Source organism: Pleurodeles waltl, chromosome 1_1, assembly GCF_031143425.1.
Source record: "Pleurodeles waltl isolate 20211129_DDA chromosome 1_1, aPleWal1.hap1.20221129, whole genome shotgun sequence".
Classification (NCBI taxonomy): domain Eukaryota; kingdom Metazoa; phylum Chordata; class Amphibia; order Caudata; family Salamandridae; genus Pleurodeles; species Pleurodeles waltl.
Window position 1 is genome coordinate 697,697,623 of NC_090436.1, and position 23,490 is coordinate 697,721,112.

The following is a 23,490-nucleotide window of genomic DNA, read 5'->3' on the forward strand; positions in this document are numbered from 1 at the left end:
CCCTTGCAACATGACGCAAGGGTGCCTCTGTTGGCAGTAGACAGCCAAAAGTGCACCGTTGCTAGGAATTGACAGGAATGTGCTGTATAATGATACAGTCCTGCCCTTTCCCTTTGACACAGCAGAGCAAGGTGACTTGCTGTGTTGTGTTGTATAAATGATTGGTAAATATGGCCCTCAGCTTGTACACCGTCCTGTTGGGGATGGTGATTAAATACAGAATGGTGCCTGATATCTGACTGATAATGATTACTGAAGATGAAAACATAGGTTTGTAACATGAACAACCTTTCTGTTGCGTCACATGATAAAACGTGTCAGACAAGATTGCATATATCTTATAGATTGCTTATAACATAGGAGGAGCACACAGTGGAAAGAGAAAACTGTTTTTCATTGCTTTGATATCACAGCAAAGGAAAGGGCTTTCGGACATTGTCCTAATTAGAGACAAGGTATTTTGGTGCCTCCCTCGGCAGCAGTGCTGCTCAATCCTATTCTGTGAAATAGAAAAGGAACTGAAGCATAAATGTTAGTAACAAAACTAAGTTGTGTGTGTGTCTACCTCCCTGTTCACACAGCACAGCAGGGAGCAGTAGGGGTCAACAAAGAAGTGTCCTAGTGAAGCTGAGCCTGTACTGTGCTTGTCCACAATGTCCTGTTACAATGGGAAGACAAGGCTCAGCTTGACAGCAGCTCTGTCAGTCCAATATATAGGCTCTAAGCATATGGCTCCAATCTAGCTGTCCAGAAGAAAACAGAGAAGCATTGTGTTCTAGGGTGGGAAAAGAAGTGAGCGCTAAGACATAGGGGGTCATTTTGACCTCAGTGGTCTTTTTCCAAGACCGCCGAAGGACCGCCGTGCGGAAGACCGCCAGTGGTGGCGGTTTGCCGCTCGGCCTATTATGACCGTTGGCAGCTCTCTGTCCTTTTACGGACAGAGAGCCGCCAACAGCCATAGTAGCGAGCGGTGGGGAAGTGGAGGTTGCTCCACCTCCACATCCACGCCAACAGAACCCCGCCCAGCGAATCACGTCCTGTGATTCGGCGTGGCAGTGTTCTGTTGGCGGTGTGGTGTCGGCGGAGCAGCCCCCATGGCTCCCGTCCCCTCCCGGAGGATCATCGGACCAGGTAAGTCGATCGTCCATGAGGGGAGGGGGGCGGGGGGTTGTTGTGTGCGTGCATGGGGGTGTGCGTGAGTGTATGTAGAGGGGGTGTGTGAGTGCGTGTGTGCTTGCGGGGGTGTTGTGTGTTTGGGAATGAGTGCGTGGATGTCTGGAGGTATGTCTGTATGGATGTGTGCATGTATGTTTGAATGCGGATGTGCGTGTCTGACTGTGTGTGTGAATGTTTGCATGTATGTTGGTGTGTGTGCGTGTATGTGTGTTGGTGGTGCCTGCGTGCGTGTCGTGTGTGTATGAGCGATGTTATGTTGGGGGTTGGGGGGAGAGGGGTCCTGCCACCTTTGGGGGGTGAGGGAGACCCCTATCAGTGCCAGGGAAGGAATTCCCTGGCAATGATAGTGCTTACCGCCATGGATTTCATGGTGGATTTCACCGGCGGTATAGTGACAGCCGCCGGGCATTAGACCCTGGTCTCCAGCCCGGCGGGCGGAACGGAGAACCGGCGGATGACCATGGCGGTAACCGCCATGGTCATAATACAAAAAAAAAAAGACCGCCAGACTGTTGGCGGTCTTAATGCCGATTCTCCACCTTCCGCCAGGGTCATAATGACCCCCATAGTCATTAGTTTGTAATATTTGAGCAAAGAAAGATAGTATGCATTGTTCCCCCTTGACTTGCTGCAGTTACCGTCCACTGCTCCTAAGGTATGACAGCTTTGAGGGTGGGATGGAACTAATTGTGAACCCAACATAGTAAACAATTGTAGCCGAGTCACTATCAACATTGTGAGTGCTACCTTACGCAATGGGAGTGTTGCTCATCTGTATCTCTTGAAACAGGACATGGAGGTTGGTGAAACTTTGGTATGTGGCCCATTCACTGTTTTTGTACTATAGGTAGACCTTTCCCTCTTTTCCTAATGAACTGCAGCCCTGTTTCTACCTTTTGATGAAGACCAAAATGTACTTCACGATTTCACGAAGTGCAATTTTTTTATTTACATGCGGCTTCTCAGGTTTATATAAACACGAAACCCATCTCTAGTGAAAATGCCTTTGCAGGTAGTGTTTTATCGTACACTTATTCACCTCAGTTTTGTCTTGTTTTTATCAAATATAGAAGTAAATCTACTGTTTTGTCACACTTCCGTCAAAACAAACTTTAAAAAAATAAATAAGCATGTGCCTTTCTCCTCTCTTTTTCCTTTGCCGTTTAATCTTCATGAATATGATCGAGGAAGCGTGCTATTCATTTTGACTTAATGCACAAGTCACTACTAAGGCAAACTTTATTTCTCTAAGAACCCTGAACCATATTGCCTAGAGGTTTTTTTATTTTATTTTTTAACCTAGCTACAACAGATGGATTTCCTTTACATTTCAAGGTCAAAGGTGTAGTATTGTGTTAGTGTGAATGACAGAACCCTTTTAGGTTCTGAAAGACTATATAGAGTGATGGCATGAGTGATAGAAGGTGGTGAAATGAATGCAGATTTAGAATATGGAGTTCCTGGGTACATGCAGATGAATAAAGACATGCAATACATAGGTCTGTGTGTGTGGTGCTTTAATTGGTGGTCCCCACGCTATGGAGGATGCAGCAACTGGTGATGAGATAGGGGCTAAGTATCCCAAAGATCAAAAGTGTTCTTCCAGAGAGATTGCTGTGGTCCAAGCAAACTGTTCATGCATGCCACATGTGCCTTTGGTGAAGTGCAGATTCGTGTATATGGTGTCAACGCGTAACTCCAGCCGGTGTGAAGCATTCAAAGATAAAGTAAGCTTCACTGAGAAGTCTGCAAATCATAGGACAAGAAACTACGAGCAAGGCCAAACTGAAAGGAACCGTTCAATATAAAGCTATACAGTGCGCAGAGAGATAATGCTTAATGCAGCCAGAAACAAATACAGAAAAGAGCCCTAGCTTACAGAACAGTTGATAAAAGCACATACTGTAGTTACACTTATCTAAACCTCGAGAAGGAGAACTCTACAATCTCAGCGGCGGGTGAGGAGATCCAAGAAGAAGCACATGAGTTGTGCCTACTGAGCTGTCCTATAGCTAAAGCAGCATATCATCATAGCCGCCGATTGGTGGCTCAGAACGACTCCAGAAGTCTCCAGAAAGTGAAAGGCTCCAATGGAGACTAAGAAAGAGGTCACAGTTCCACACACTGTCCAAGATGACCCAGAGACCACCACATCACAAGGTATCAGAGATGATGTGCATGAACACATTTACCAGGAACATCAGATGGAGTCAGAGAGAGTTCCAGTCGCGGTGTCAGCCAATCCCTATAAAAGATATATTGCTGCTACCTTCCTGAAACCACGACCGCCCTTTAATACTACCAAAAAGCTAAATATTGGAGATAAATGGACTGCTTGGATAGAGACATTTCATGATGTTATTCATGTAGAAGATGAAAAAGATAAAAAGATTATCAAGTACCTGAAGAATCTTGCTGGTGGTGGTGTAGAAGAAGTCATGAAGAAAAAGCGAGCTGATGAAATTATGTACTGTGAAATTAAAGAAGCCTTGAATCTCAAGTTCAATCAAATGCCAAATGTAGGTTATGAAAGATCCAGGTTCATTTACGAATGACAGAGAGTTGGTGAAACCATAGAGGAATTATTTGAGAGACTTGATACTCTGTGGATTCAATAAATTTAATGAAGAAGAAGCAATACATCTGAGTAGTATTGACGGATTCCTGTCAGATTCATTCAGACAACGAATGCTGAGAGAAACTCTTCTGGACCTGATTTTGGTTTCGGAAGACGGGTTACTCTGTCACAACTGTGAAAGATAGTCCATGCACCAAAATATAAATGCCATTATTTCCTATGGGATTTAGATTTTGGCTTTTTAGAAATTAATCTCTCTAGTTGGCAGTAGTTTGAACTCTGTCCAAGTAGGGACCTTCATTCTAATCAGTGTAATGGAATCACACAGCTAAGATAACCCCTGCTCACCCCCTTGGTCTCTTGGCACACGCAACCAGGCTTATCTATGAACCAATATGTAAAGTATTTGTACCACCACACACATACACACACACACACACACACACACACAGAGTAACACAGTTAAAACACCACAAAAGTACTCCACAACAGTTTAGTAAAATAGACAATGTTTATCTTAGTAAAACAAGATTAAAACAAAAAAAATCATTGTACCCAAGTAAAGATATGAATTTTCAAAGATTACATTTTATTAAGGTGCTTAGAAACACAATAGCTCCAACTGGGGTTTTCACAGAGTCTTGACGGAGTTGTTCCCAACAGTCTAACGCCACTCGTGAGGGATTGTGGGCCATTCATGGAGCCACATAGACCTCGGGTACAGTTCTTTGGAAAACAATGAGGAAACATAGATGTTGCACGGAGTCGAGGAGGTGAGGTGTCACTGGAACCATTGTGGTGTCAGATTCTTACTGTCACTGGAGAAGTGAGATGTTGGTTCCTTACTGCTAGCCAGTGGCGGTGAGGCATGGTTTCTTGCGGTTGAAGGGAAAGTGAGGTGGCATCAGTTGCAAGGTGTCAGTTCCCTGTGACCCAGTGGGATTGATGAATCTAGCAGGTCAAGAAATGAAGCACCGATTTTGCAGTGTCACAATCACACCACAAGGCAACAGGTGCTGTGGTGGAGTCAGAGTCAGGTTCACAGACATCAGTGACACAGCATTTTGGACTCACACTGTGTCAGGTCTTCAGAGGTGCTGTGGAGGTGTCGGGCCTGCATTGGTTGTACTCAGCAGGGACAATGGCTCTGGTGCAGGCAGCAGCATGGAGCCAGAGAGTTACATGGTTCCAAAGTCACCCTGGAGTTGATATGCTTGCTTTCTTCTAATTTTCACCAGAGCTCTCTCTGGACCCTGGCCCTGGACCTGGATTTTGCACCACTTGGCAAGTCAGGACTCTTAGACAGAGAACCCATGGGCTGGCCATCAAAAGATGTATTTATAAATTGTGAGTTCAGAGACCCCACACACAACATCTCTGTCAGCTCCTAATGGAGCCTTAAAATATATTTCAAGTCAATCCCCATACTATCCTATGGCAGATATAGGCCTTACAATATGGAAATCTGAATTTAGAAGTAGTTCACTATCAGGACATGTAAAACACAGCAGTATATGTCAAACGTTTTAAAAAATTGCACAAGGCCATGGGGCTGCCTTGGGCCTACCTTATTGGTGACTTACAAGTAGTAAAAGGGAAGGTTTCAGTCTGGCAAGTTGGTGCACTTGCTAGGTTGACATGGCAGTTTAAAACCACAAACACAGACACTGCAATTGAAGGCCTGAGACACGTTTTCAGGGCTACACAGGTAGGTGGCACAATCAGTGCTGCAGGCCCAATAGTAGCATTTGATTTACAGGCCCTGGGCACACCTGGTGCACTATTCTAGGGACTTGCATGTAAATCAGGTATGCCAATCATGGATAGACCAATCACCAACACCATTTAAACAGAGAGCACATGCACTTTAGTACTCGTCAACAGTAGTAAAGTGCCTAGAGTCTTACAGCCCGAAAAATGAAATGAATGTGCAGTCAAAAAATAGGAGGTCAAAGACAAAGGGTTTGGAGATAATCCCACAAAAAGGGCCAATTCCAACACAGAAAATGGGATATCTGTCACAGTTGTGACAGAGTAGCCCATCTGCCAAAATCTACATCAAGCCCTTAGTCTGGACCAAGATCTCATGGCTTCCAGAGCTAAAGAGTGTGCTGATTGACAAGCTGCAGACATGGAGGCCAGAGGTGCCCAAAGTGAGTCACTCGTGAACATGAAGTGGAAGCAGAAACACAATGGTTTGCAAGGTTGGTCATGATGAGAAGACAAAATGACTGACAGAACGTTACAGAAGCGATGCTTGATCCATGCTGACAATGCCAAGCAGAAAAATCATGTGTTCAAATTGACACCAAATGATGTTGATCGCCATCTAAATCATCATCAAAAAGTTGGGTAGTGTCAGTGTCAAGTGACAGTGAAGAAAATGATTGTACAATGTTGATGTTTACCTCAGACAAATGCCAACATGTTGGACGGGCCACAAATGAAGAAAAAATACCAGTCAAGAATAATCAGCTTTAAAAAGCACCTAAGTCATTCAAAAATTGTCTTAAGATTACTTTGAAAATAAACGGTTGTTCATCTCTTTCCATCATTCACAGTGGAGCGTAGATAAACAGAATATTTGAGGAGAAATATCATGAACTATCTCAATTGCCACAACTGATGCCATTCAAATCTAAAGTGTACACATGGGCTGCATTGATACACTTGAAATGTAGTGACTATGAAACCCAAGAAACACAAGAAAACAAAAGTACACATGCTCATTCACAAGCTTCAAAGTGCAGCATTAAGTACCTGTTTATTCAATTTCAGCACAGCTGTTGTATGGGACTGATCTCAGTCAAACTGAATGCTCATCACAAAATAGTAAGTCAGTTCCCTTGATCGCTCCACCAATTAGGAAAACCTAAGTGTTAGAAATGGTGTCTTTGGTTGGCAGTCAGGTCCCTGGCCCAGCAAAAACCCTCACTCTAGTCAGGGTAATGGAGAAACACACTTAGATAACCCCTGCTTACTCTCTTGTAGCTTCACACAAACAGTCAGGCTTAGCTCAGAAGCAATGTGTAAAGTATTTTTACCAACACACACAGTAATAGAGTGAAAACACTACAAAATGAACACCACACCAGTTAAGAAAAATAGGTAACATTTATCTAAATCAAACAAGACCAAATTAACAAAAATCCAACATACACAAGTTGAAATATACATTTTCAAAATAATAAGAGTCTCACTCCTTAGAAAAAAATGAAAACGTTGATTTTGCTCAAAGTACCTGGTTGGTGTAAAAAATAAAGCTGCACAGCGAGTGTGTGTCGGAAAAGGCAGTGATTCCTTCCTCATCGGGCCAGCGATGCTTTGTTTTTCTCCCTCGCCAGAGAGTGATGCGTCAATTTCCAGGTGGGGCACCTCAGATCTGCGCAGTCGAGTTGACTTTGGCGCCCAGGGACGATGCGTGGAAAATCCTGTTGCACAGTGTTAGAAAACTGCCCTGCATGGGGTTTGCATCATTATCACCGGGTGCAAGCAGGTGTTGCATGTTTTTTCTTCAGCTGCGGTGCGTCGATCCCCCAGACGTGATGCAGTTCGTCGTCTATCAGCTGTGTTGTAGATGGTGCGATGTAAATTTCCCCGCGGGGAATTCTGTGTGTGGATTTTCAGCTCTCGTCTGCCAACTTCACTTTTTAAGGGCCAAAGGACTGGATAGGACACCACTTGGCAGGACAGGAGTCTCAGCAGAGAGTCCAGATGTTAGCAGAGGGAGTCGTCGATGGCTCTGAGACTTCAAAACAGGAGGCAAGCTCAACTCAATCCCTTGGAGATTCTTCACAAGCAGGAATATATCACAAAGTTGAGTCTTTGTCCCCTTTCACAGGCAGAAGCAGCAACTGCAGGATAGCCCAACAAAGCATAGTCATAGGCAGGGTCAACAGTCCTCCTCAGCTCTTCAGCTATTCTTCTTGGCAGAGGAAGCAGCAACTGCAGGATAGCCCAATCAAGTACAGTCACAGGCAGGGTCAGCACTCCTCCTCAGCTCTTCAGCTATTATCCTTGGCAGAGGTTCCTCTTGATTCCAGAAGTGATCTAATTTTCAGTGGTTTTGGGCACAATACTTATTCCCCTTTCTGCCTTTGAAGTAGGTGTACTTCAGAGGAAAGTCTCTGTTGTTCACAAGAACCTGTCTTGCCCACGCCAGGATCAGACACACACCATGTGGTTTAAGACTGCATTGTGATAGGGCAGGCACAGCCCATTTAGGTGTTAGTGACCACTCCTTCCTCCACTCTAGCCCAGATGTCTCATCAGGATATGCAGGCTAGACCCCAGCTCCCTTTGTCTAACTGTCTAAAGGGGATTCACAGACTGTCCAATTGCCAAACTTACCCAGTCAGGCAACCCACAAACAGGCAGAGTCACAGAATGGTTTAAGCAAGAAAATGCCTTCTTTCTAAAAGTGGCATTTTCAAACTAACAATCTAACAAACAACTTCACTAAAATATGTATTCTTAAATTGTGAGTTCAGAGACCCCAAACTCCAAATTTCTATCTGCTCTCAAAGGGAATTTTCACTTTAATAATATTTAAAGGCAGCCCCAATGTTAACCTATGAGAGAGATGGGCCTTGCAACAGTGAAGACTGAATGTAGCAGTATTTCACTATTAGGACATGTATCACACATCAGTACCTGTCCCACCATGGAGCTAACAAGGGCCTTCCTTAGGGGTGCCTAACAGGTTTTAAATGAGAAGGTTTAGGCCCGGCAAGTGAGTAGACTTGCCAAGTCAAATTAGCAGTTTAAACGTGCACACACAGAAACTGCAGTGGCAGTTCTGAGCCATGTCTACAAGGCTACTAAGATGGGCGCAAAACCAGTGCTGCATGCCCACTGGTATACTAATAGCATTTTTACAAGCCCTGGGCACGCCTAATGCATTTTACTAGGGACTTACTAGGAAATCAAATATTACAATCATGGATAAGCCAATTACATATGCATTTTACCTGGGAGCACTTGCACTTTAGCACTGGTTAGCAGTGGTATAGTGCCCAGAGTATCAAAGTAACAGAAAAACAGAGTGTATCATACAACCTGCTGTGAATATTTTCAAGTATGCCAATGACGCGTTAGTTTTTGGAGCTACACATAAGGAGCACGATAAAGCTCTCAGGCAAGTGTGTTGTTTACTCATTGATGCAGCTTTAAAACTAAATGCTGAGAAATGTGAATTAACTAAGACAAAGCTAAGATTCTTTGGCATATCTTTTCTGACCGCCACAGGAGACAAGTTGGCCCAACAGCAACCAGTGCACACATTGGCTAGGCTTAGCATCCACACACCTGACACTCATCCACAACACCATAAAACACCCCCAGACACACCCCTCAATCCCTTGCATCGAAACCAGGACCAGAAGACAGAGAGCACCATAGCCAGAGAGAGAGAACGCCAGCAGACAGGACACGCATAGCGACCCACACAGGAGCACCCAAACCCCCTCCCCAGTCCTGACGCCATCCACCACCCTCACCATGTCCCCCCCCAAAAATCCACGCTTCACCGAAAGGGAGCTAAGGACCATGGTGGATGAGATCCCAAAGGTGGAGCCACAAATTTTCGGGTCCGAGGTGCAGCACACACCCATTGTGCGGAAAATGGAGCTGTGGCAGACCATTGTTAACATGGTGAATGCAGTGGGACACCATCCACGCACAAGGGACGACATCCGCAAGAGATGGAACGACCTGCAGGGGAAGGTCAGGGCCATGGCATCCAGGCACCACATCGCAGGGCAGAAGACTGGGGGAGGACCGCCACCAACACCACCCGACTACACCGACTGGGAGGAGAAGGTACTGGCCATCCTACACCCAGAGGGACTCACTTGACTCACTGGAGGAATGGACTCGGGTAAGTCATCTACAATTACACCATACATGTAATGCATGCAGCACCCCACCACACCCACACCCACCTAGACCCACTCCCCACAGAGCCATTACCCACCACATCCACCCCCCTGCATCACCAACAACTCACTACCAGGCCCACATCACTCCTGCTGTGTACAGCCACCCACCCCTGCACGTACCCACAATGGAATAATAACCCCCACCACAATGTAACCCCACCATTGACACTAAATGAAATGGCCACATCACAAAGGCACCCTGGAAGGTCACTGAAAGGCACACCATCACTAAATTGCACAGTTCTGCACACCCCAAACCCTCATGCATATGTAACAGACATGTCTATGTCCCCCAACAGGCACCACCACCCATGCAACCCTAATGGAGGGGACAAGGAGTGCCACAGCACTCCAGGGAGACAGAGGCACATCACAAGACCTTGACGAAGGATCCCTGGACACTGATGAGCAGGCAGGCCCCTCACACAGCCCTGGATGCTCAGCATGCAGCAGCCCCACCCAGAAAAACACTGTCACCCCTAACACCTAGTCATGACCAGCAGGCCATGGGAAGCGTACCCACATGAGTGGCTCGGGCACAGACAGGTGGAACACAGCTACAGAGGTCACAGACTCCCACCCCCAACATGCAGGAAGGTGAGGGCCCCAGTACAAATGGCACGTCAAGACCTGCACAGGGGACACAGGCACAGGGGGCCAGGGCAAGGTCAAGTGCCCCAGTGGGTCAGGGGGTAGGGCACCAGATGGATGCAGCAGCCCAGGACGTCATTGCAGAGGTTTTGGGGGCCTACCAACATACACAGATTGTATTCAACTTGGATCAAAGTCAGAGGATGCAGCTGGAACAACACCAACAGGCCATGGAGCAGTGGAAAGAACACAATGCCACAATGGCCACCATTGCTGGAGCATTGCTGCAGTTGGTCAACAAACAGTCAGACACCCACACCGGATAAGAGGCACCCACAACAGCCCTGAACATTCAGCAACAGATGACCCAAGCAGCAGAAACAGCACAGGAAATACCCTCCCAGGAATCACAAGGGTCAACCATGCCACCTCAAGAAGTTTCACAAGGGCCAACCATGCCACCTCAAGAAGCTCCACATCAGGCACCCAAATGTAGTCTTAGGCCAAGATATGACACTGGAAACCCAGCTAAGAACAAGCCCCACTCCAACAATTGACACTTCTACTACTGCAAAACAATCATCCCACCCATTCACCAACAACACTTAGCTGAGGGCAAATTGAAGTACTATACTACAAATAGGACCCACCTATGACATCCAACAGGGCTGCCACCAAGTCTGTTTTGAGGACACCCAACCCTTACGACTTCCATCACTGTACATAGCACATTTCACTGTATTCGACCAATAAACAACATTTCTCACCTGTAACACCGTCCCCTGTCTTCAATGTTGAACAAAGTGGAGTATGGATGCAAGTGGAAGGGAATTACTTTATTGTCAATTTGTGCTTGGTGGTGGTAATGTGTGTTTCAAATTATGCAAGGAGGTAATGCATATATTATCTGTCGGTACCATGCTGAAAAGGTCTATGTCTCGCCTATCATGACCAATTCCCCCTATATGACATGGCACACTTACAGTATCAGTCACTAACCCCAGTGACAGGCTTAAGTCCCACACAGTTATTGCATAGTAGAGTTGTATCAGTTGGTTCCTGGAATTAACATCTTCCACTTCCTCATCCTAACCATCACTCTCCTCACCTCTCTGAGTTAACTGATCAGGACCTATAGCACCCTCCTCCTCCAAAAGGGGGATTGAATGTCTCACAGCCACGTTGTGCAGCATGCAGCAGGCCACCACAATTCTACACACCTTATCACACACTTTATCAGGCCATAGGCCAGGGAACCCACAGAGATTTGTAGGCACCGGAATCTAGCCTTCAGGAGACCTATAGTACGCTCTATCACCCTCCTAGTACGTCCAGGGGCCTCATTGTATTTCCTCTCTGCATCCGTCCTGGGATTCCTCACTAGTGTCAGCCAACGCAAGTTTGAATAGGCAGAATCACCTAGGGAAATGGTCAATACAGAACCGTCATTGTAATGTCCTTAGTCAGACAGGCTGGTGTTGTGCAATGCGTCAGTTAGTGACAGACACACTTACCTATGATCCACCCTCTGTCCTCTTGGAGTTGTTCCATCCTCTGTGGCACACTACTCTTCCTCAACACAAAGGAATCATGCACTGAACCTGGGAACATGGCATTCACATGAGAGATGTACTGGTCTGCAGTACATACTAATTGGATGTTCATGGAGTGAAAGTTCTTCCGGTTTCTGTACGCCAGTTCACTCACTCTTGGGGGGATGATGGGTATGTGGGCACCTATCACATGGGAAATGTTTGCAAAGGCATAGAAGTCAGACTTGATGGCAGGGAGGTCAACACTTTGGGGGAATCGAACACAGGATTGCAGATGTACAAATGCATTCAGAAATCTTGTCAGTATCTGGCTGAACATTGGCTGTGAGAAACCAGCACCTGTGCCCACTGTCACTTGAAATGAGCCTCTGGCCAGGAAATGGAGTGGGGAGAGCACCTACATCTCAGTTGGAATGGCATGCTGATTACGGTTTCTGGGAGTCAGTGCAAGATCCAGTAATGCACATAGGTCCTGAATAGTTGCACGTGTGAGTCTGTAGGTGAATATGATCTGACGCTCCACCATGGTCCCCATATCCACAAGTGGTCTGTACACAGAGGGTGCCCTTCCTCGCCAGAAGGGTCCGTACCTATGAGGGGTAAGAAAAAGGAGTGATGGGCACACATACATTGACAGATATGCTAAATACACACAGTGCATTGTTCATAGTAGTGACTGTACAATAACTGCAACCTGACAGATGTACATGTACATCACTAGGAGGGAACGGAATAAATCATGTGTGATTATATACTCAATGGATAGAGGCCTAGGTGCTTCATATGGCTAGTAGGCCCAGCATTGTGAGTATCATGAAATTCTCGATGCGTAGGTGATGGCAAAATGTCTGCCCACTGTAGTTGTGCTCCTTCATTGTGGAAGTGCCCTAATACCGCTAGCGATTGACATCACAGCGTATGGCGGTGTTGACCGCTGTTCGCACCCTCATTGGCAAACATGGATGCCAATGGGGAATCCTGGCGTATCATGATCGCTGCTGGCGCTGACGGTGCATACCGTCGCGGAACGTACGCGCGTTCATCATCGTTTGATCACTTGACTCCCTGATCTTGTACGGACAGGTACTCCACTCTGTGTCCTGCTGTGGCCTGCCTCTGGCTATGGATTAGCCACATGGTGCAGGGGAAAGGGCCCTTCACCCAGGAAGACCTGGAGAAACTGGTGGAAGGGGGTCGGACAGAGGTACAGGTGAGGCTGGGTTTGGGGGGTACTGTGTGAGTAATGGATGGAGTGGATTGCACAGATGTGTGCTCCTGTGAGCTAGGATGGGCCTTGGTGCATGGAATGCTGCGTGCCACTGTCTTTTACCGGCGGAGCACCCACTGTCAAAAGAGGTGGGAGGACCTGCGGCGATGGGCATGGAAGATCGCTGAAGCCCAGCTGGGGAAGTCCTCCCAACGTGAAAGGGGTGCCCGTCGGGCACTGACCCTCCTCATGCGAAGGATCCTGGTGGTGGTGTACCCAGACCGGGATGGGCGCTTGAAGGGTGCACAGCAGTCACAAGGGGGTGAGTACTCACAGCCCATACTTCAGCCTGGAAGGATGAGTGTGTGTGCGATAGGGCTAATGGTGCTTAGAGCAGGGTATTTGACTAGCGTCCAGCTACTGTCTGCTCCACAAAGGGTGTAGGGGTGTCCCTGTCAGGTTTCACCTACCTCAACTCAAACTCAAATACAATTTCAGGGGATGGGTGTAGGTCAGTATTCTGCTCAGTAGTTAGGGCCATGGGCATGGTGCATGGTGCTGCCTGTTGGGTGTGTCTGCTGGGTAGATGTATGTCTGGCCATTGAGTATCAGCATTCAGCTACTTACAAGTGTCTCTCCTTTTTTGTCTCCACATCCCTGTTCTCTTGTGTTTGTCTGGTACAGCATCTACATCAGGCGAGGGAGCTGAGGCACCAGCAAGTGGGGAGGCAGCGGCCCACGGATCCTCCTAGGCAGAAACAATGGACACTCAGGGGACCAGTGGGTGGGAGGGCAAGGGGACTTCCACGGGGACGCTACTACCACAGGAGGTAGTTACTCAGAGACCTCCTCCGATGGGGGTCCTCCGGCGATGGCGGACCCTAGTGCACACACCTCTACTGTAACATCTTCCGCCACCCCATATCATCAGCGCCCTCCCTTCTGCTCCCCACCGAGTTGCCCGTGCCCACCCACTCAGAAAGGTGGGCATCTCCTTCGCCCCAGGCACCTCCTCCCCTGCCCCAGTCAGCCCTGCTGCCCTCACAGAGGAGGCTATTGACCTCCTGAGAGCCATCTCTGTAGGGCAGACAACCATTGTCAATGCCATCCAGGGTCTGGCTTCTGAGGTGCAGCAGACCAATGCCTATCTGGATGGCATTCACGGTGCTGTGTCTGCCCTACAGAGATCTTTTCAGGCTCTGGCCTCCTCTTGGACGGCAGCCAGTTTCCCTGGCCATTCCGTCCCCCCTCCAACCTCATCTACCACTTCCAGCACCCCACTCCCTTCACCCGTCCAAAGCACACAATCAGACCCGCTTACAGGCACTTCATGACACAAGAAGCGCACTTCCAAACACAAGCACCACACCTCCCACCACAAGCATTTCACACAGCCAACAGACACCTGCACACACAACAACGTCCACTTCCCCCATAGTGCCCACCTCTTCCGCCTCCCTGTCTGTCCCCTCTACATCCACACCCTCATGCACTACACCTTCACTCACTGTTACTGCTCCTCTTCCTGCACTCCCCAAAATAGCAGACAGCCATACATGTACCCCATACACCACACCTGCACTGACCACCTCCACTATAGTTGACACACGTAGCACACTCAGCAGACTTGCAGACACCCACCCAACATACATCCAGACTAGCTGTCTGTCTTCTCCCACTGTGTCCACCCCCCACCTCCCAAAACACTCAAACGCAGCAAGATACCCACCCATCAGACATCCACCACACCACAGCATACTGAGCAGTCACCTGCACCCACTGCACCCACACCTACATCCCATACATCCACTCCCTCTGCCTCCACTCCCACGCCCTCATCCACGCCCACCACAATTGCTCCCAAGAAACTTTTCCTCTCCAGTGCAGACCTGTTCGAACCCACTGGCCCACCCCGTCTTGTCCCAAAATGTGCCCACCTCCTTGTCCTTTCCACTCCTTCCACATCACAGCCCACCCTGGTCCAGCCTTCCCATTCCCGTGCCCCTTCTCCGGTGAAGAAGAAGGCCCGCTCGGAGCCTAAGCCATCCAGCTCCACCCGAGCCAAACAGCCCCTACCCCCTTTAAAGGAGAAGCCAACCCCCCTCCGACCTCCTCACGCAAGTCTAAGTCCCACCCCATCGTAAAACCCTACCCCCACCCCCACTTCCGTGAGGTGCCTGGATCCCCAAATGGTGCCCCGTTCAGTGGAGTACCCAGCACTTGTGGGAGTCAAGTGTAGCCAGTTATGGCCAAGTACTAAGGACTTTTTATGGACTGGCCATTGGCCCTTTTGGCACTGTTTTGCTCAGTAAGCTACATATTAAAGGTTCTGTGTAGCCCATGTTTGGGCTGCACGCAGTTCCACCCTGGTGTTTGTTTTAATTATTTATGGGTGTGGGGCTATTGTATGTACTATGGCCAAGTTGCAGTGCCTTTGGTCGGGTACGTCCCTCTTGGTGTGGGGCATCTGACTTGTGCTGCTGGGAAGGGTTGGGGGGGCGTTGCAGAGTGGGTGGAGTGGTTGGGTATGTAACTTTGCCCTTTCCTTCCTTGTGTCGTAGGTTGCGGTACTTACCATCGTCGTCTTCGTCGGTGGTCTCGGTTGTGTAGAAAAATGGCAAGGAGCACTGCTGGCATGATCTACAGCTCTCTGTCCATGGCTGCCGCTGCACGTTTTGTGGAACTCTGGTGAGTGTTTCCTTCTATGTGTTTCTTTTCCACCTGACTTTGTGTGGCGGTGGTTCCTGCCCCGAAACTGGCGGTGGAATGGTGGTTCATAATTTGATGGGCGGGTTGGGCCTTTCCGAAGGCCTGTGGGTGGACTCTGCCGTCGTCAGCGGAACTCCTTTCCTGTCGGTGGGTGGTGCGCGGGATGAGTGTGCCTCGTTTGCTTCATTATTTGGCGGTCCGGACCGCTCCTCTGTTGGCTGTTTCTACCGCTACGCCGGCAGAGAGGTACAGACCGTCAGGTTCATAATGAGGGCCTAAAAGCTGAGCAATGTGAAATATTTAAGAAAAAACTAAGATTCTTTGGTCATATCATTTCTGATGGGGGCATGACTCCAGATGTAGCTAAAGTATAAGTGCTGTCAGCTGCCAGTGCCCCACAAGATGTTTACATGTTACGCTCATTCCTTGGCATGGCCAGTTATTGTTCTAGACACACACAAGACTTTACTACTGCGAGTGCTCAATTGAGAGAGCTGATGAAAAAGAATGTTTCATTTTATTGATCACATGAATGAAAGCAAAGGTTTAAGAGCATTAAACAAGACATTGTAAATGCTGCAAAAATGGCACATTTGGATATAAGTTACACCCAAACTGTAGTTGACGCAAGCCTGGTTGGGTAAGGTGCAATGCTTGCACAGCACATGGGACACCCAAATCCTCAAAGATATATTGTGGCATATGGAAGCAAAAGTTTGTCCCTAACTGAACATGCTTTTTCCCAACCTGAAAAAGAAATTTTAGCAGTGGTATGGGCTTGTGAACATTTCCTCGTGTTCCTAGGTAGAAAACCTTTCACTCTTGTGGAGATCGTCAAGCACTGCTGATCAAATTTGGCAATCAAAAGGCCTCGATGACTCCGTGCAGCAAACTTTGGGGTCTATCATTACATTTTGTTTTAAAAACACACAATTTTGCATCATCCAGGGAAAGATCAAAAGCCAGCTGAATACTTCTCCAGAATGCCTATATAGTGTCAAGGTATCCCATTTAACCCCTTCGCTGCCAGGCCTTTTCCCCCTCCTGTGCCGGGCCTTTTTTTGCCTATTTGGGGCAGTTCGCGCTTAGGCCCTCATAACTTTTTGTCCACATAAGCTAACCAAGCCAAATTTGCGTCCTTTTTTTCCAACATCCTAGGGATTCTAGAGGTACCCAGACTTTGTGGGTTCCCCTGAAGGAGGCCAAGAAATTGGCCAAAATACAGTGAAAATTTCGTTTTTTTCAAAAAAATTGGAAAAAGTGGCTGCAGAAGAAGGCTTGTGGTTTTTCCCCTGAAAATGGCATCAACAAAGGGTTTGCGGTGCTAAACTCAGCAGCTTCCCAGCTTTCAGGAACAGGCAGACTTGAATCAGAAAACCCAATTTTTCAACACAATTTTGGCATTTTACTGGGGCATACCCCATTTGTGCAATTTTTTGTGCTTTCAGCCTCCTTCCAGTCAGTGACAGGAATGGTCATGAAACCAATGCTGGATCCCAGAAACCTAAACATTTCTGAAAAGTAGACAAAATTATGAATTCAGCAAGGGGTCATTTGTGTAGATCCTACAAGAGTTTCCTACAGAAAATAACAGCTGAAAAAGAAAAATATTGAAATTGAGGTGAAAAAACCATCAATTTTTCTCTACGTTTTACTCTGTAACTTTTCCCTGCAATGTCAGATTATCGAAAGCAATATACCGTTACGTCTGCTGGACTCCTCTGGTTGCGGGGATATATAGGGCTTGTAGGTTCATCAAGAACCCGAGGAACCCAGAGCCAATAAATGAGCTGCACCCTGCAGTGCGTTTTCATTCTATACCGGGTATACAGCAATTCATTTGCTGAAATATAAGGAGTAAAAAATTGCTATCAAGAAAACCTTTGCATTTCCAAAAAGGGCACAAGATAAGGTGTTGAGGAGCAGTGGTTATTTGCACATCTCTGAATTCCGGGGTGACCATAGTAGCACGTGAATTACAGGGAATTTCTCAAATAGATGTCTTTTTTACACACACTCCTATATTTGGAAGGAAAAAATGTAGAGAAAGACAAGGGGCAATAGTACTTGTTTTGCTAATCTATGTTCCCCCAAGTCTCCCGATAAAAATGGTACCTCACTTGTGTGGGTAGGCCTAGCACCCGCGACAGGATATGCCCCAAAACACAACATGGACACATCACAGAAAACAGAGCTGTTTTTAGCAAAGTGACTACCTGTAGATTTTGTCCTCTAGCTCAGCCGCCACCTAGGGAAACCTACCAAACCTGTGCATTTCTGAAAACTAGAGACCTAGGGGAATCCAAGGAGGGGTGACTTGTGTGGCTCGGACCCGGTTCTGTTACCCAGAATCCTTTGCAAACCTCAAAATTTGGCTAAAAAAACACATGTTCCTCACATTTCTGTGGCAGAAAGTTATGGAATCTGAGAGGAGCCACAAATTTCCTTCCACCCAGCGTTCCCCCACGTCTCCCGATAAAAATGATACCTCACTTGTGTGGGTAGGCCTAGCACCCGCGACAGGATATGCCCCAAAACACAACGTGGACACATCACAGAAAACAGAGATGTTTTTAGCAAAGTGACTACCTGTAGATTTTGGCCTCTAGCTCAGCCGCCACCTAGGGAAACCTACCAAACCTGTGCATTTCTGAAAACTAGAGACCTAGGGGAATCCAAGGAGGGGTGACTTGTGTGGCTCGGACCAGGTTCTGTTACCCAGAATCCTTTGCAAACCTCAAAATTTGGCTAAAAAAACACATGTTCCTCACATTTCTGTGGCAGAAAGTTCTGGAATCTGAGAGGAGCCACAAATTTCCTTCCACCCAGCGTTCCCCCACGTCTCCCGATAAAAATGATACCTCACTTGTGTGGGTAGGCCTAGCGCCCGCGACAGGATATACCCCAAAACACAACGTGGACATATCACAGAAAACAGAGCTGTTTTTAGCAAAGTGACTACCTGTAGATTTTGGCCTCTAGCTCAGCCGCCACCTAGGGAAACCTACCAAACCTGTGCATTTCTGAAAACTAGAGACCTAGGGGAATCCAAGGAGGGGTGACTTGCGGGGCTCGGACCAGGTTCTGTTACCCAGAATCCTTTGCAAACCTCAAAATTTCGCTAAAAAAACACATGTTCCTCACATTTCTGTGGCAGAAAGTTCTGGAATCTGAGAGGAGCCACAAATTTCCTTCCACCCAGTGTTCCCCCACGTCTCCCGATAAAAATGATACCTCACTTGTGTGGGTAGGCCTAGCGCCCGCGACAGGATATGCCCCAAAACACAACGTGGACATATCACAGAAAACAGAGCTGTTTTTAGCAAAGTGACTACCTGTAGATTTTGGCCTCTAGCTCAGCCGCCACCTAGGGAAACCTACCAAACCTGTGCATTTCTGAAAACTAGAGACCTAGGGGAATCCAAGGAGGGGTGACTTGCGGGGCTCGGACTAGGTTCTGTTACCCAGAATCCTTTGCAAACCTCAAAATTTCGCTAAAAAAACACATGTTCCTCACATTTCTGTGGCAGAAAGTTCTGGAATCTGAGAGGAGCCACAAATTTCCTTCCACCCAGCGTTCCCCCACGTCTCCCGATAAAAATGATACCTCACTTGTGTGGGTAGGCCTAGCGCCCGCGACAGGATATGCCCCAAAACACAACGTGGACATATCACAGAAAACAGAGCTGTTTTTAGCAAAGTGACTACCTGTAGATTTTGGCCTCTAGCTCAGCCGCCACCTTGGGAAACCTACCAAACCTGTGCATTTCTGAAAACTAGAGACCTAGGGGAATCCAAGGAGGGGTGACTTGCGGGGCTCGGACCAGGTTCTGTTACCCAGAATCCTTTGCAAATCTCAAAATTTGGCTAAAAAAACACATGTTCCTCACATTTCTGTGGCAGAAAGTTCTGGAATCTGAGAGGAGCCACAAATTTCCTTCCACCCAGCGTTCCCCCACATCTCCCGATAAAAATGATACCTCACTTGTGTGGGTAGGCCTAGCGCCCGCGACAGGATATGCCCCAAAACACAACGTGGATATATCACAGAAAACAGAGCTGTTTTTAGCAAAGTGACTACCTGTAGATTTTGGCCTCTAGCTCAGCCGCCACCTAGGGAAACCTACCAAACCTGTGCATTTCTGAAAACTAGAGACCTAGGGGAATCCAAGGAGGGGTGACTTGTGGGGCTCGGACCAGGTTCTGTTACCCAGAATCCTTTGCAAACCTCAAAATTTGGCTAAAAAAACACATGTTCCTCACATTTCTGTGGCAGAAAGTTCTGGAATCTGAGAGGAGCCACAAATTTCCTTCCACCCAGCGTTCCCCCACGTCTCCCGATAAAAATGATACCTCACTTGTGTGGGTAGGCCTAGCGCCCGCAACAGGATATGCCCCAAAACACAACGTGGACACATCACAGAAAACAGAGCTGTTTTTAGCAAAGTGACTACCTGGAGATTTTGGCCTCTAGCTCAGCCGCCACCTAGGGAAACCTACCAAACCTGTACATTTCTGAAAACTAGAGACCTAGAGGAATCCAAGGAGGGGTGACTTGTGTGGCTCGGACCAGGTTCTGTTACCCAGAATCCTTTGCAAACCTCAAAATTTGGCTAAAAAAACACATGTCCCTCACATTTCTGTGGCAGAAAGTTCTGGAATCTGAGAGGAGCTACAAATTTCCTTCCACCCAGCGTTCCCCCAAGTCTCCCGATAAAAATGATACCTCACTTGCGTGGGTAGGCCTAGCGCCGGCGACAGGAAACACCCCAAAGCGCAACGTGGACACATCCTAAATTTTGGAAAAAAACAGAGGTGTTTTTTGCAAAGTGCCTACCTGTAGATTTTGGCCTCTAGCTCAGCCGGCACCTAGGGAAACCTACCAAACCTGTGCATTTCTGAAAACTAGAGACCTAGGGGAATCCAAGGAGGGGTGACTTGCGGGGCTCGGACCAGGTTCTGTTACCCAGAATCCTTTGCAAACCTCAAAATTTGGCTAAAAATACACATGTTACTCACATTTCTGTGGCAGAAAGTTCTGGAATCTGAGAGGAGCCACAAATTTCCTTCTACCCAGCGTTCCCCCAAGTCTCCCGATAAAAATGATACCTCACTTGCGTGGGTAGGCCTAGCGCCGGCGACAGGAAACACCCCAAAGCGCAACGTGGACACATCCTAAATTTTGGAAAAAAACAGAGGTGTTTTTTGCGAAGTGCCTACCTGTAGATTTTGGCCTCTAGCTCAGCCGGCACCTAGGGAAACCTACCAAACCTGTGCATTTCTGAAAACTAGAGACCTAGGGGAATCCAAGGAGGGGTGACTTGCGGGGCTCGGACCAGGTTCTGTTACCCAGAATCCTTTGCAAACCTCAAAATTTGGCTAAAAATACACATGTTACTCACATTTCTGTGGCAGAAAGTTCTGGAATCTGAGAGGAGCCACAAATTTCCTTCTACCCAGCGTTCCCCCAAGTCTCCCGATAAAAATGATACCTCACTTGTGTGGGTAGGACTAGCGCCCACGAAAGGAAAGGGCCCAAAACACAACGTGGACACATCACATTTTTTTATAAAAAGCAGTGCCTACCTGTGGATTTTGGCCTGTAGCTCAGCCGACACCTGAGGAAACCTAGCAAACCAGTGCATTTTTGAAAACTAGAAACCCAGGGGAATCCAAGATGGGGTGACTTGCGGGGCTCTGACCAGGTTATGTTACCCAGAATCCTTTGCAAACATCAAAATTTGGCCCAAAAAACACTTTTTCCTCTCATTTCGGTGACAGAAAGTTCTGGAATCTGAGAGGAGCCACAAATTTCCTTCCACCCAGCGTTCCCCTAAGTCTCTCGATAAAAATGGTACATCACTTCTGTGGGTAGGCCTAGCGCCCACAAAAGGAAATGGCCCAAAACACAACGTGGACACAACATATTTTTTCACTGAAAACATAGGTGTTTTTTGCAAGGTGCCTACCTGTGGTGTTTGGCCTGTAGCTCAGCCGGCCCCAGGGTGGGGGGGCAGAAATGCCCTAAAATAAATTTGCCCCCCCAACCCCCACCCTCCCCCGCCGGGAGCGACCCTTGCCTACGGGGTCGCTCCCCCTGCGTGACATTGGCACCAAAAAACAAATCCCCGGTGCCTAGTGGTTTCTGCCATCTTGGGGGCAGGTTGACCTAAACTCAGCCAATCTGCCCCCAAGGGGGGCAGAAATGGCCTAAATACAATTTGTCCCCCAGGGGAGCGACTTTTGCCTGATGGGTCGCTCCCCATCTCTAAAAAAAAAAAACAAAGAAAAAAAAAAAGAAAAAAAAGAAAAATTCCCCTGGCGCCTAGAGGTTTCTGCCCCCCCCACCCCCCGGGGGCAGTTCGGCCTAATAATAGGCCGATCTGTCCCCCGGGGGGGCAGAAATGGCCTAAAATAAATTTGCCCCCAACCCCCACCACCCCCCCGGGAGCGACCCTTGCCTACGGGGTCGCTCCCCCTGCGTGACATTGGCGCCAAAAAACAAATCCCCGGTGCCTAGTGGTTTCTGTCCCCTTGGGGGCAGATTGACCTAAAATTGGCCAATCTGCCCCCAGGGGGGCAGAAATGGTCTAAATACAATTTGCCCCCCCAGGGGAGTGACCCTTGCCTGATGGGTCGCTCCCCATCTCTAAAAAAAGAAACAACAAAAAAAAAAAAACACAAAAAAAAATTGCCCTGGTGCCTAGAGTGTTCTGCCCCCCCCCAGGGGCAGTTCGGCCTAATAATAGGCCGATCTGTCCCCCGGGGGTGCAGAAATGGCCTAAAATAAATTTGCCCCCCCAACCCCCATCCCCCCCCCGGGAGCGACCCTTGCCTACGGGGTCGCTCCCCCTGCGTGACATTGGCGCTAAAAAACAAATCCCCGGTGCCTAGTGCTTTCTGCCCCCTTGGGGGCAGATTGACCTACAATTGGCCAATCTGCCCCCAGGGGGGCAGAAATGGTCTAAATACAATTTGCCCCCCCAGGGGAGCGACCCTTGCCTGATGGGTCGCTCCCCATCTCTAAAAAAAGAAACAACAAAAAAAAAAACACACAAAAAAAATTGCCCTGGCGCCTAGAGTGTTCTGCCCCCCCCCGGGGGCAGTTCGGCCTAATAATAGGCCGATCTGTCCCCCGGGGGGGCAGAAATGGCCTAAAATAAATTTGCCCCCCCAACCCCCACCGCCCCCCCGGGAGCGACCCTTGCCTACGGGGTCGCTCCCCCTGCGTGACATTGGCGCCAAAAAACAAATCCCCGGTGCCTAGTGGTTTCTGCCCCCTTGGGGGCAGATTGACCTAAAATTGGCCAATCTGCCCCCAGGGGTGCAGAAATGGTCTAAATACAATTTGCCCCCCCAGGGGAGCGACCCTTGCCTGATGGGTCGCTCCCCATCTCTAAAAAAAGAAACAACAAAAAAAAAAAACACAAAAAAAAAATTGCCCTGGCGCCTAGAGTGTTCTGCCCCCCCCCGGGGGCAGTTCGGCCTAATAATAGGCCGATCTGTCCCCGGGGGGGCAGAAATGGCCTAAAATAAATTTGCCCCCCCAACCTCCACCCCCCCCCCCGGGAGCGACCCTTGCCTACGGGGTCGCTCCCCCTGCGTGACATTGGCGCCAAAAAACAAATCCCCGGTGCCTAGTGGTTTCTGCCCCCTAGGGGGCAGATTGACCTAAAATTGGCCAATCTGCCCCCAGGGGGGCAGAAATGGTCTAAATACAATTTGCCCCCCCAGGGG